General features: G+C 43.2%; 1 protein-coding gene across 3 annotated transcripts in view; it reads right to left on the reverse strand.

Annotated features, from left to right (window-relative positions):
- The window catches only part of LOC129866834 (UPF0606 protein KIAA1549-like), a 97,059-nt gene that overhangs the window by 68,927 nt on the left and 13,873 nt on the right, over nucleotides 1–14,259 (reverse strand). The window contains exon 1 of one of the 3 annotated variants that reach the window (XM_055939799.1): nucleotides 10,975–11,087. The exons of the other annotated variants lie outside the window; for them this stretch is intronic. The gene's annotated coding sequence lies outside the window, so the exon portion shown is untranslated. Of the gene's footprint in view, nucleotides 1–10,974; nucleotides 11,088–14,259 lie in introns of those variants that run through there. 3 annotated transcript variants of the gene reach the window in all.

The following is a 14,259-nucleotide window of genomic DNA, read 5'->3' on the forward strand; positions in this document are numbered from 1 at the left end:
TCGAGTGAACCAAAATGTAATTTACCCCTCCCACACGTCCTACTGATCCCAGCTCCGAAATATAACTAACATGATAAGGCCCGTCTGCAGATTCTCTTGATGTCTGTGACGTTCAGTGATTCAATCACAACCCATCCCATTCTCTCTACACATCCATACCCAGCAGGCCACCGCTGTAGGCTAGATAGAAAAAGCAACAGTATTGCCAGCTATGCAGAGTTTTTCTGTTCTGCCATTTGCAGGACAATAAAAAATTAAATAAAAAACACGTCTCAATATTTGTAAAACGCAAAGGAATATAAATGGTCCCTTTCAGATCAAGGCCCATTTTCCTGAAGAATATAACTGCATTCACGACTGTAAATTGTCTTCGTCGGGCTTCCCTATGCTGAGAACATTTAGCAGAGATAGTGTTGGTGTCTGCCAAAGCTGGTATGTTATAGCTACATCCAAGTCTGAGTGGAAACATATGTTTGTAGATGAGACTAATCATCTATTTACTCTGTGTAGCATTCACAACTCTGAATTGTCTTCATCGGGCTTCCCTGATGAGAACATGATGTAGCTCGGAGAGGAAGACTGGTACTGCGGAGCCAAAGGCAACCCGTGTAAGTCTGGGTTTGAGGCAATGACAAAACTCACTAAATAAACACACACACACACACACACACACACACACACACATACGCACACACTCACACAAACACACACACACACACACACACACACACACACACACACACACACACACACACACACACACACACACACACACAGCTCCGAGCAGAATACCACTGAACCATCCAGTACCCTCATATGGGTCATTTTATGAGAACCCACCCCACCTTTCATTATCAGAGTCACATTACAAATTCTGTTTCAGCCAAGCAGCTATGAAACACACACATACATAGACAGAGCACTAGCTTATATGAGTTGCTGGGAAAGCTGAGATACCAATTACAGCCCCCCCCCCCCCCCCCCCCATGATATCATATCCTTTGTTTGACAGGCTCCTTATAGCAAAAGAGTAAGTCATTTAATGGGTTGTGCAATTTGAAAAAAGGAAAGGGTGGGAGAAGAAAGAGGTATTTTGGTATTAATGCTAACTACAAACCCACACATGGTTCTGTTTGGAGCAGAGCCCCTCGCGTGACTGGCTCTTCTGAGTCTGGCAGTCGTCTGCGAACCCAGAGTAAAATAGAACAATCAAGACATGTCTGTGTTCACGTTTGCTTTATCTGGGGAGCTTTTGAGGTGGGAAAGATTCCATTGTTTTTATTAGCTGACTTTCATTAGATCTAGCTAGATCCCAGGGAGAAACAGCCGAGAACTGAATCAGACCCCCACTAAAAGTCAATAGTTTTGTGTTATAGGATCGGCGTTATCGTTGATCAATTGCTTTCCCACATGCTCACTCACTGCTCACATTTGCTTAGCTTATGGATGTAACGATAAAATCAAGATTGTATGGTGATTCAAGTCCTCATGACAAGGGAGCAATTAGAATAGAAAACAGTTTGAAGTCTTTCCCTAAGGAGCTAAGAGAGTGAACAAGTGAGATAAAATAGTACTGCTGGTTAGTCTACTTTAAGAAAATAACATCCAAAAAATGTGGGTCCGTGTTGTAAAAAAAAATCACTTATATAAATCCCTTTTTATAAGCAACAAAAGAGGAGTAAAAATAAGTGATGTCCTTCACAGACAAAAAGGACATTTCTATCCTTACAGAACCTCAAACCTCTGGCAGTAGAACGTCTATTATAAAACACTATCAATGACAATTAGCTTGGCACTATCAACAGTTTAACAGGCCATGGTGAATTACATCACCGAAAATGACAGCTAGCTAGGGTCCGTGACAGATGACCACATACTGTAGCTTAGCAGTGACAGAGTGGTTTTCATAGTACAACCTAGGGTTGCAAAGCTACCAGTAATTTACCAAAGTTACCGGAATCTTCAGTCATTGTGGTAATTAACAGAAAATCTCGGTAACTTTGGTAATTTATACTTGAATAACTTTTATAAAATGTATTCATATATAGTATTCCTTTCTTTTACATCTGTGTCCATATTGTCCATGATGTTTGGTAGATAGATCATATGGTACAAAAGAAAATAGCCTAATTCATTTTTTAAAGTATCTAATCAACAATGGCATTATTTTCAATTACCTTTGTGAGGTCTTATCACATGAATATACAATATGAAATAATGACATACGATGATAAAACAAAACAAAAAGTTGCAAAACATTATTCTAAATATAAACCATTAACTTAGTGAATGCCATTGGTGTTTCGGCATGAAATATCCTTGGTATTTTTTTTGACACACTTTTATTTATTTGACTGTGTTAGTATGTATTTGTTGTCAATGTTTTTGTATCAAACTGGTGGCAGTTGTGAAAAAAGCCTTTTCCACCACTTATGTAATTATTTCATATTGTATATTTATGTGATAAGGCCTCACAGTGGACCGGAGATAATTACAGACACCTGTGATAATCTGAAGAGGGCCAAAAGGGCTACTAGATGTCTTGTGATAGATTACATCAAATCCTTGAAAGATACCACAATTCTGGTAGTTTACTGGTAAACTTCAAAAGTTTACCCTTTGCAACCCTAGTCCAGCCAAATGCTCTCGTCTGGGCTGCCCAGCCAGATGGAGCATGAGTGTAGACCTGACTGAGGTCATGCCTGCATTTCATCAAATATTCATGGAGCCCTTGTGTTTAATCCTCTGGGAATCCATTTTAAGATAAGACAGAGAGAGGAAGAGGGGGAGGGGAGTCTGTGTGAGAGGGAGACCAGGAGAGAGGAAGAGAGATTCAGAAAGAGGGAGAGAGAGAAAGAGAGAGAGAGAGAGGAGGAAGAAAAAGGTAGAGGAGTTAGTTTAGTTAGCAACCACATTATTTCCCAGTGGTTTTCTCCAGAGAAGCAGACTTTTCCATTGCTGGAATATTGTGTAATTCATTGGAGAAGAATGAACTTCCCCATGCGTCTTCTCCCACTCCCCACCCCCCTCCACTCACCCTGGCCCAGATTTTCTTCGAAAGACAGGAAGGCAAAGGGAGGCTTGTAACTAGAGAAGCTCCGAGGACTGTGTCATTGGGACTATGGGTGCAAATGAACTTTTGGCTAACCCCGACACATTGACATGGACGTGGCATTATTGTAATATTGATGTTGATTAATGTGCATTGTCACCTAAATTGTTTATTTTTATTTATTTAAAAAAATTGCACTCTCCTCTAATCTGCCTCAGTCTGACCCTGGATACGACTGGGGATTCTCAGGCCTGCTCCTAAGAAAGCAAACACTGTTACTGGGACAGAAAAACACATGACCTCATAAAGGAAATCATTCTTAATCAATGAAGTCGGCTATATAAGCCTGAGACGGTGGTTTATTGCTATGTTGGGTGGCTGGGTGAGTCTGGCTGCTTAAGGGTGCAGGCCAGGGTGGATGAGGAACCAAAACAACAATACACAATTTACCCCACAGTACCTCAAAAGAGGCCGGACCGAGCGGCACCATCTGCTGAGAGAAACATCTAAATAATTTGTGGCCGTTCGTTGAAGCGTAGAGTGATTTGCACCCGGAGCAATATGGCCTTAGTGTTGCCTTCTGCCAAATTTGGAACTTTGCCTCCGACAAAGTTCACAACAGTGGTGTTTTTCTTTTCACACCCCATTGAAAGCAGCCACATTTATTTGGAGTATTTCTCTATGCCTGTGTGATAACAGGAGCGTAAAACTAGGACTGTGGTAATGGAAAACTAAAGACACTCTGTTCATTTCAAAGTCTAAGTTCAACTGATTTGAACGGCTCAAGTTAGAGTCCCCAAATGTTGTTCCTTACCCTACTTACACTAATGACATCACAATCTCTCTGCTATCCGACTGACACAGCCAGGCTTCCATTCGGAGTAGTCAGTTTGTTTTCAGGTTTGATTACAAACTGAGACATAATGGTCTTATCTGCAGAGAGAGAGACAGAGAGAGAGACAGAGAGAGAGAGAGACAGAGACAGAGACAGAGACAGAGACAGAGAGAGAGAGAGAGAGAGAGAGAGCTATTGAGAAGGGCCGCCGTCGGCAGACCTGGCTCTCAAGAGAAGAAAGGCTATGTGCACACTGCCCACAAAATGAGGTGGAAACTGAGCTGCACTTCCTAACCTCCTGACAAATGTATGACTATATTAGAGACACATACTTCCCTCAGATTACAAAGATCGAAAGAATTTGAAAACAAATCCAATTTTGATGAACTCCCATATCTACTGGGTGAAATACAGCAGCAAGATTTGTAACCTGTTGCCACAAGAAAAGGGCAAACAGTGAAGAACAAACACCATTGTAAATACAAACCATATTTACTTGTATTTACTTTCCCTTTTGTACTTTAACTATTTGCACATAATGACATTTGAAATGTCTTTATTCTTTTGGAACTTTTGTGAGTGTAATGTTAACTTTTAATTTGTATTGTTTATTTCACTTTGGTTTATTATCTACTTCACTTGCTTTGGCAATGTTAACATCTGTTTCCCATGCCAATAAAGCCATTAAACTGAATTGAAATTGAGAGAGAGAGAGAAAGAGAGAGAGGCTTTCACTGTGGAATAGTCTGTAGCAGAAAAACAACAGGAAACAAAGCCTTGCACATGGAGTCACTGATAAAAACCTCTAGCCAGGGCAATTCAGACCTTACTCATACAAAAACCATCAATAAATTACTATTTTATGACCATCAACGATGGCGTATGATCCAATCACATAGATGAGCACAAGCAGGCCTAGGACCACACTGTCCAGACCTGGACATATACAGTAGGTCTACTGATATTACCCACCAACGTCTACAGAAAAAAATCCCTTTCGTTTGTTACATGACATTTAAAACATTGTAACCTACTACACGCCCATGTCCAGCCAAAGACCACCCACCTGTGAGTCCTTGATTGCCCTGGATCACTGTCAACCATCGTAAGTAGAATAAACAACATTTAGAGCTGAACATTTTGTGGGACTGAAAAACTGCAGTGGAAAATTGCCTTGTTACAAACAGAGCCAAATGGTGCTTTCCTTCACACACCAGCTTCATATGGTGACCTATGCTATATTACTGCTAGTTATTTTGCAGGTAATAGGGCTGAAAATGTCCTGGTAATAAGCAGCCAGGAGGAAGAAAATATGTAATGCTCTTACTGTTGCTTGAGGGGTAGTGTTATACCATCCATAACACAACTAAAGGCACCCGCATACGAGGTTGGGTTTGCTCCTAGCAGAACTAGGCTAGGCATACGAGGTTGGGTTTGCTCCTAGCAGAACTAGGCTAGGTATACGAGGTTGGGTTTGTTCCTAGCAGAACTAGGCTAGGTATACGAGGTTGGGTTTGCTCCTAGCAGAACTAGGCTAGGCATACGAGGTTGGGTTTGCTCCTAGCAGAACTAGGCTAGGTATACGAGGTTGGGTTTGCTCCTAGCAGAACTAGGCTAGGCATACGAGGTTGGGTTTGCTCCTAGCAGAACTAGGCTAGGTATACGAGGTTGGGTTTGCTCCTAGCAGAACTAGGCTAGGCATACGAGGTTGGGTTTGTTCCTAGCAGAACTAGGCTAGGCATACGAGGTTGGGTTTGCTCCTAGCAGAACTAGGCTAGGCATACAAGGTTGGGTTTGCTCCTAGCAGAACTAGGCTAGGTATACGAGGTTGGGTTTGCTCCTAGCAGAACTAGGCTAGGCATACGAGGTTGGGTTTGTTCCTAGCAGAACTAGGCTAGGCATACTAGGTTGGGTTCGTTCCTAGCAGAACTAGGCTAGGCATACGAGGTTGGGTTTGCTCCTAGCAGAACTAGGCTAGGCATACTAGGTTGGGTTCGTTCCTAGCAGAACTAGGCTAGGTATACGAGGTTGGGTTTGTTCCTAGCAGAACTAGGCTAGGCATACTAGGTTGGGATCGTTCCTAGCAGAACTAGGCTAGGCATACAAGGTTGGGTTTGCTCCTAGCAGAACTAGGCTAGGCATACGAGGTTGGGTTTGTTCCTAGCAGAACTAGGCTAGGCATACTAGGTTGGGTTCGTTCCTAGCAGAACTAGGCTAGGCATACGAGGTTGGGTTTGCTCCTAGCAGAACTAGGCTAGGCATACTAGGTTGGGTTTGCTCCTAGCAGAACTATGCCCGGCATACGAGGTTGGGTTTGTTCCTAGCAGAACTAGGCTAGGCATACGAGGTTGGGTTTGTTCCTAGCAGAACTAGGCTAGGCATACTAGGTTGGGTTCGTTCCTAGCAGAACTAGGCTAGGTATACGAGGTTGGGTTTGCTCCTAGCAGAACTAGGCTAGGCATACTAGGTTGGGTTCGTTCCTAGCAGAACTAGGCTAGGTATACGAGGTTGGGTTTGCTCCTAGCAGAACTAGGCTAGGCATACGAGGTTGGGTTTGCTCCTAGCAGAACTAGGCTAGGCATACTAGGTTGGGTTTGCTCCTAGCAGAACTAGGCTAGGCATACTAGGTTGGGTTCGTTCCTAGCAGAACTAGGCTAGGTATACGAGGTTGGGTTTGCTCCTAGCAGAACTAGGCTAGGCATACGAGGTTGGGTTTGCTCCTAGCAGAACTAGGCTAGGCATACTAGGTTGGGTTTGCTCCTAGCCGAACTAGGCTAGGCATACTAGGTTGGGTTCGTTCCTAGCAGAACTAGGCTAGGTATACGAGGTTGGGTTTGCTCCTTGCAGAACTAGGCTAGGCAAAGCGAACGTCTGTGCCTCACACTCCCTTAAAACACCTTCACTTGAAAAAGAGACAAAAGTGGCAATATTTCTGTTGAGACGCTGTAGCAACAACAGCCAGTTCCTCAAAATAGAAATCTGCAATTAATTTAGATGCTTTTGCAGAGGAGGTCTTAGTCACACAATTTTACATCTAATTAAGACGTTAGGTGCAGTACTTCACAAGTGAAAAAATATGCATGAAAACTAGTCGTCTCCCGTTGAATGACAACAAACACTTCATTGAAGAATCCTGTCCACGGTTCCCACTCCTACTAGGAGTAGTACTGTTGACCAATCACCGATGAATGGGTGTTGACTTCGGCCAACACACTTCGACTTGCCTCATGTTTTGTGTGTGTGAACAGCTGAAAAAACCCTGCCGGACACTAAAACGAATAAAAACCATCACAAAATGTTGTCATAATATAAGACGGACTGTTTCGACTAGGAAGCAAGTGACAGGCTTAAGAGGTAGGCCTTAGATTTAGGGAACATTTTCACAGAAATATCAAAAGATGCCTACCTACTTACAGTATTCACATTCATAACAAATACAAGTCATTTGTTTATAGCCTAGGCCTATAGATTATTGTAATATGATCTTGTAAATTGTAGCATACTTCTAAACCCCATTACATTGCATTGACCTGTCCTTGACCAAACAAAAACAGACTACCTCTCTCCTCAAAAGCGATCCCTAAGCCAAAGAATGCAGCTTCAAAGAGCAGAAAAAGATAGCAATACTGGGGTTGTGGGTCAATAAAACTGTTTGGTTGTGCTACGGGGCCTGGCGACAGCATCAGCACCCCAGTGTTTGGCTTTTGATGGCTGCTGTCCATTGATCTGTCTCTGGCTCCCTGCTCTAATGAATAATGAATGGCTCCATTGTCATCCAGCATGCATCACATTTCACATGGCAAAGGACGCTACTCATAATTAGCCAGGGCTTAAGCTAGTTTGGGCTAGAGTCCGTTTTTTCTTATTCTTTTTTCGCCTGGGTAGCCTATAGTGTGATGCTGCTGGAAAACGCACCAGCCCAGATTTCATTCACAGCGACAGGGAAAGAAGCAGAACTAGGGCCTATAAGGAAGTCAAGTAGAACAATTACTCTGCTGTGTCTGGGGGAACAATTATGCCAGAGTCATCATGGTCCATTTGACCTAGAAACTTTTTCTCTGAGCCAGAAGGAGGAAAAGCTGTGGGCTGATAGCTGACTGCAGAAACAGAGCATGGAACTGTTGTCATCACTTTTCACTGTGCTGACGTGAACTGTATGGTGATAAGTAAGGATTATGTGCAGCTCTCCACACAAAGGGAGGCCAGACCCATAGATAGCTGAAATAGATCACTGTAGCCAATATTCCTCCCTTTACTGCTACTGGTCTTGGGATGACTAAAGTAAAGAAATTGAAAATACTGATTCAGAGTTAGCCTAAAGATTGTCCAGTTCAAGGTCAGTTCATTGTCAATTTAACTGTCTGTTTCAGTGGGGGAGACAATGTTTCCAGTGGGCAGAAAACTGATATGAAGAAGACTGAGGGAGCTGACCTACACTGTGTGGCTGTAAAATGATAACACCAGAGGGAAAATGAGTCCGGAGTAGACTACTCAGTGTGGTGATTTCATCATCAAAGCCACTTCATTAATGCCTAATTGAAAGAGGCACTACTGCTGCTGAATCTACGGAGTCTTTCAGCGGCGACGGTACAAAATGAGTCTGCTGAATACGACGGTGATGTGAATACGATGGCGATGTGAATACGATGGCGATGTGAATACGATGGCGATGTGAATACGATGTTGATGTGAATACGATGTCGATGTGAATACGATGGCGATGTGAATACGATGGCGATGTGAATACGATGGCGATGTGAATACGATGTTGATGTGAATACGACGTTGATGTGAATACGACGTTGATGTGAATACGCTGGCGATGTGAATACGATGGCGATGTGAATACGATGGCGATCTGAATACGATGGCGATGTGAATACGATGGCGATGTGAATACGATGTTGATGTGAATATGATGTCGATGTGAATACGATGGCGATGTGAATACGATGGCGATGTGAATACGATGGCGATGTGAATACGATGTTGATGTGAATACGACGTTGATGTGAATACGACGTTGATGTGAATACGCTGGCGATCTGAATACGATGGCGATGTGAATACGATGGCAATGTGAATACGATGTTGATGTGAATATGATGTCGATGTGAATACGATGGCGATGTGAATACGATGGCGATGTGAATACGATGGCGATGTGAATACGATGTTGATGTGAATACGACGTTGATGTGAATACGCTGGCGATCTGAATACGATGGCGATGTGAATACGATGGCGATGTGAATACGATGGCGATGTGAATACGATGGCGATGTGAATACGATGGCGATGTGAATACGATGTTGATGTGAATACGATGTTGATGTGAATACGACGTTGATGTGAATACGCTGGCGATGTGAATACGATGTTGATGTGAATACGATGTTGATGTGAATACGCTGGCGATCTGAATATGCTGGTGATCTGAATATGCTGGTGATCTGAATATGATGGCGATCTGAATATGATGGCGATCTGAATACGCTGGCGATCTGAATACGCTGGCGATCTGAATAAGATGGCGATCTGAATACACTGGCGATCTGAATACACTGGTGATCTGAATATGATGGCGATCTGAATAGACTGGCGATCTGAATACGCTGGTGATCTGAATATGATGGCAATCTGAATACGCTGGCGATCTGAATAGGATGGTGATCTGAATACGATGGTGATCTGAATACGATGGTGATGTGAATACGATGGTGATGTGAATACGATGGTGATGTGAATACGATGGTGATGTACATCTGTGGTCCCCATCAGCCGCTGGGGAGAAGGCAGGAGATAGCAGGGGCTCATTCGCTCACTACTGCTTCTACTTCCAAGTGCCAGACTCTTGAACGATGTGATTCAAGTTGTCACTGTTACCACTACTCCTCAATTAAGGCACCACCGACAGCCAAGCAGGAGCCAGTCAAGTGGAAAGCAAAGCAGCGGGCATGATAAGGAAGACTTATTTATAGGAGATCTGCTCTGCCAATCCCAGAGGGCCTAGCCCCTTATGGAAGAAGAGTTTGTTTTAAATATTCTTCCTCCCTACCAAGAACACAGATTACAGTAACGTCAAAGATGTCAGAGGCACGGTAATCTGAAACAACTAGCCTAGCTAAGTACTGGCTGAGGCTAGCTCGTTTAGGAGTTAGGGTAATAGCAATGCTGCATGTTGCTGTCTTGAAGGATCATTCAACCATGTCTTTACTTTATGATAATAGTGATTAGTAAATAGCCTATGCATATGATATTACTGTGGGCAACCATAAAGCTAATAGCCTAGTTCTACCATTGTGTGTATGCACGTTTGTTTACCACTTTGTGTAGCCGTTAGCGATGATGCTAATGTAATGACTGGTAAATGGAAAGGCTTTCCCAAAAACATTCTCAATTCAATTCTACCTACAAAGTAATCTATGCCTACCCGGCAGAATGATATCACGATTATATGCATCAATCCAGTGGCCATATGTTTTGCAAACTATATGAGCGCTAAAGAAACATTGCTAACCAAACAATGGTCTCTGGCTGGTGAACAGTTGACTTAAAGGGAAACTACACCCAAAAAATTAAATGTATTAGATTTTTCCCAGACCTCAAATGTGTAGTCCTGATGTGGTTAAAGCATTGTTGTGGACTTACAACATCCAATTTAGTTGTTTTTCTACGGAAAAACTGAATTTGGGAGAAAACTAAACGGAACAGATTTTATAGGGCCCTACCTTCTACATCAGACTCAAAGACCAAGGCCCCCTATTACAATCTTCATTTTCAGAAGGCCACGCAAAGAGAGTTCCATTCAGAACACAGGCAAAGAAACGCAGACCAGAGCTTTCCTTTGTCTGAAGGCAGTCCAAGCCATGGGTGATAAATATGCACATGCAGTGATTCTCTGCTCTCCCTGCCAAGGGGAATCATCCCAACCCTAGCGAAGCCTTGCTCCAGCCAAGCCTTGCAGATCCTAAGTGTAAAGTGGTGGGCTTGCTGAAATCATCAAACGAGCGAGGATAGACACACATATTCATTTCCCTCCACGGGCCTAGATTATAAAACCAGCCTCTCTCTTCCTACAACTCACTTCCAGCAGGAGAGGAAGCCACTTTGATGAATCTCTCTCTGCACAGCACAATCCCTTCTTCCGCCGATGTAATTTCAACCCCTCGTGGGAATAAGCCTGGGCCTGGGTTTGCATCATCTGCAGAGATCCAGAGGGCCAGAGTCAGTTATCACAGTTATCAGCTAGAGTCGGGGTTCTCTTATCTGCAGACAGGAACTAGCTATATATGGGCTATATCTGGGCTATATAGGGGCTATATCTGGGCTATATATGGGCTATATCTGGGCTATGGCACACATCTACAAACCCTGAGGCACATCTATATTCTAAAGACCTCCCATTTCTTCACACCTCTGATAACCTCTTTAGTGCAGATGGGAATGTTTCTGAGGGCCTCTTGGATTGTTGGCGAGACAAACACTGTAGCATTGCCTCTACTGTAGTTCTAACACAGCTTGGTAGGCACCGACATACTTTGGTAGCGTAGAACAATTTCATGACTACAACGCAATCAAAACAAGGCACGGGTGAGCTCTTGTCGATTGTTAGGGAGGTATTAAAAAAGGATTATCTTTTGGTAATCTGATTGAGCTGCTTACAAAATGTTCGGCGATGTAACAACCGTTCCGGTTTCCCAGAAGTGTGCACAGCAGTGCACGTAGGCTACTGTGGATGCGGCTCATCTCTACAGGGGGGCATGAGCTTCCCCTGCCATGCCTGCTTGCTGCCTACTGACTGTACTGAACTTTTCACAGCCATTCAAATGCCTGATTGAGCAGAACAAGAGTAGGCAGCAATAATAGGAGATCAGAACCAGCACTGGGCAAAGCTCACGTGAACATGGGCCCTACTGAGTAGGCTATGTTGTGAATCTTTTGGATTGATCCAATTTTTAGCCCTTTCCCCAACAGCTCTTTCTCTGTGTCCCGGGATAATTTTTTTAGGCTAAACATTGTCGTCAGACCATCCTCAACACTCTCACTACAGTCTCTCTCGCTCGCTCTCTCTCTAGTTCTCTCCACTCCTCTCTCTCATCACAGTCCAACACTAGTGCAATGAGAGGCAAGGGGAATAGGACACCCCTCTGTCTGCCAGTGAACAATTATGTTTAACAGGTGTTTAATGGTTCAAACCGCTATTAGTTGACAGTTGAAAAATAAGAGAGTTATTGTGACTGGCCAATGGCTGGGGAAGTGTGTCCATGATTAGAGCTGAATGTAAAGGAATACAATTGTATCATTCCTGATTTCCTGGGGGGGAGGCTTCCCTCAGGCGTTCCAAATTAAATCCTATTACCATAGTTTCATTCTTTTTTGACAGCTCTTTAAAAAGCCTTTTTCATGGCACATGATAGATGGAGAGGCGGGGATGGGGAGCTCAGGACTTGATCTATAAAGTAGCCCAGAGTAAATTGAAGGATTGGGTCCTTTCTCTCTTTCTCCTCACGACAGGAAATTGGTTTAAAAGTCAAGCTTTTACTAAGGGACCATGCCAACCCTCGTCTCTGAATCCTCTCTTTATTAGGAGTACCAGCATCAAACAAGCCCTCTGTCCACACTATGTAAATCACACCATCATGCAGGCGGTGCCTCTGGATCCACTAAATCCAGTGTGGTGGACTCTCTTCACTCATCAGAAGACACTAAGGGGATGAACTATTGACAATGGTTTGCCAAAGGTTTGTCATTCAGTGAAATACAGAGAAGCTGTGTTCAAATCTGCTAAATTAATTTCCTAAATAGGCAGGTAGGCCTACTCAGCAAAGACTGTCTGAGCCCCAACATTGATCAAGGTCTGACAAGTTACAAAAATAGTAGCCTATCTATTCTTGGTTCGGTCTTGATGTTGCTGCTGATATTGTGAGCGCACAAGCAAAATAACGATGATTCTGTTCTTTTCGGTAAGTGAACCCAATTCAACCCACTGAGTTATGCCACGGGCCAACTTCAACAAACCCACGTAACTACGAATGAGAAGCTCCAGAATGTCCAGGGTAGTGGTTCTTAGTTAGCTTTTGTTAGCAGGAAAAGCTGTGCAAACACTCAACAAAAAATACTTGTCATACAGTCCACTAAATAAAGTAAAAGCCTATTCACATCATAGCATCAAGGCAAGATCAAGAACAAGCTCCTAAGAGTAGGTCTAAATGGAATATCAATAATGCATTGTAGACATTTCATGGCACAGTAGGTATAATAATAGAATCATTCAACAAAGCCAGAACAACCCTAAAATAGGATCAGAGAATTCATAAGAGCTGTCATTGTTGAAGCCTGGAGGGAAAACTAATCCATTCCGATTTGGATCTTGAAATGACATCGCTTTCATATCAAATAAACTGCAAGTTAGCATGAACGATGCAGACTGTTTCACAGCCAAATCAAGTCATTATGGATAGGATAACCTCATTGCTTTGAAACCAGAAGTTATGAGTGAGATGACAACCATATAAGCTACCGAAATCAGTCTTCTTAAAGCGCACTTCTGATTCTTGCGTGCTAGCTGCAGTCTTCTCCATCATTGTGTCTTCAAAACCCCTCATTCCTGCTATGCTATAGCCTAATTCATGTAGGTTATTAGTCTAGCCAATCGCTGTTACGGTGACCGTATTACCGCCACACCGGCAGTCACGAGTCATGAAGGCAGTCAAATTCCACGTGTCCGTTTAGTTACGGTAATTAGTCTTCTCCAAGCTCTGATTCTGCGGAAGGTCATTAGTAGCCTACCAAACTTGCTAACTGCCTGGTACTCAGCACTCTATTGTCCATCTAATCACTCAGACATCAATGCAAATGTTTCAGCCATTTCAGTGCATAGATGACATGTATTTTTCCCCCTGCCCCTATTGAGACAGGTGCATGATAATGGTCCATTCTAAATCAAATTTCACACATATATTTAGTATATGTAAGGACAAAATTATATATCATCACTTGTGAATGATGCCCAGAGTAAGGCAAGAAACAATTCCTTTTTTCCTCCTTTTCTTTTAAACGTAGTCCCACACCTCATGTAGCCTAGCCCATGGGCCTGTATGTTTGTCACGGTCGTTGGTGTTACGCACACCTCTATGAAGAGGGAACGCAACACCCTGCTACAACTCAACGTGAAGTGAAAGAGGTATGGACTGTAGGTGCGAGTAAGGATGACAAAAGGCAGAATTTTACAGTTTACAAGGAATTTATTTCATCACATGGTAATTTTGGGGGAAAGGGGCTGGACGGAACCAAAGCAAGTAAATATCAAAGCCCCCTCTACCTACCCACCTAACTTAGCACCACCTGGTGCGCTAACCAAAATACAGGG

The sequence above is a fragment of the Salvelinus fontinalis genome, chromosome 12 (genome assembly GCF_029448725.1).
Source record: "Salvelinus fontinalis isolate EN_2023a chromosome 12, ASM2944872v1, whole genome shotgun sequence".
NCBI classification, from domain to species: domain Eukaryota; kingdom Metazoa; phylum Chordata; class Actinopteri; order Salmoniformes; family Salmonidae; genus Salvelinus; species Salvelinus fontinalis.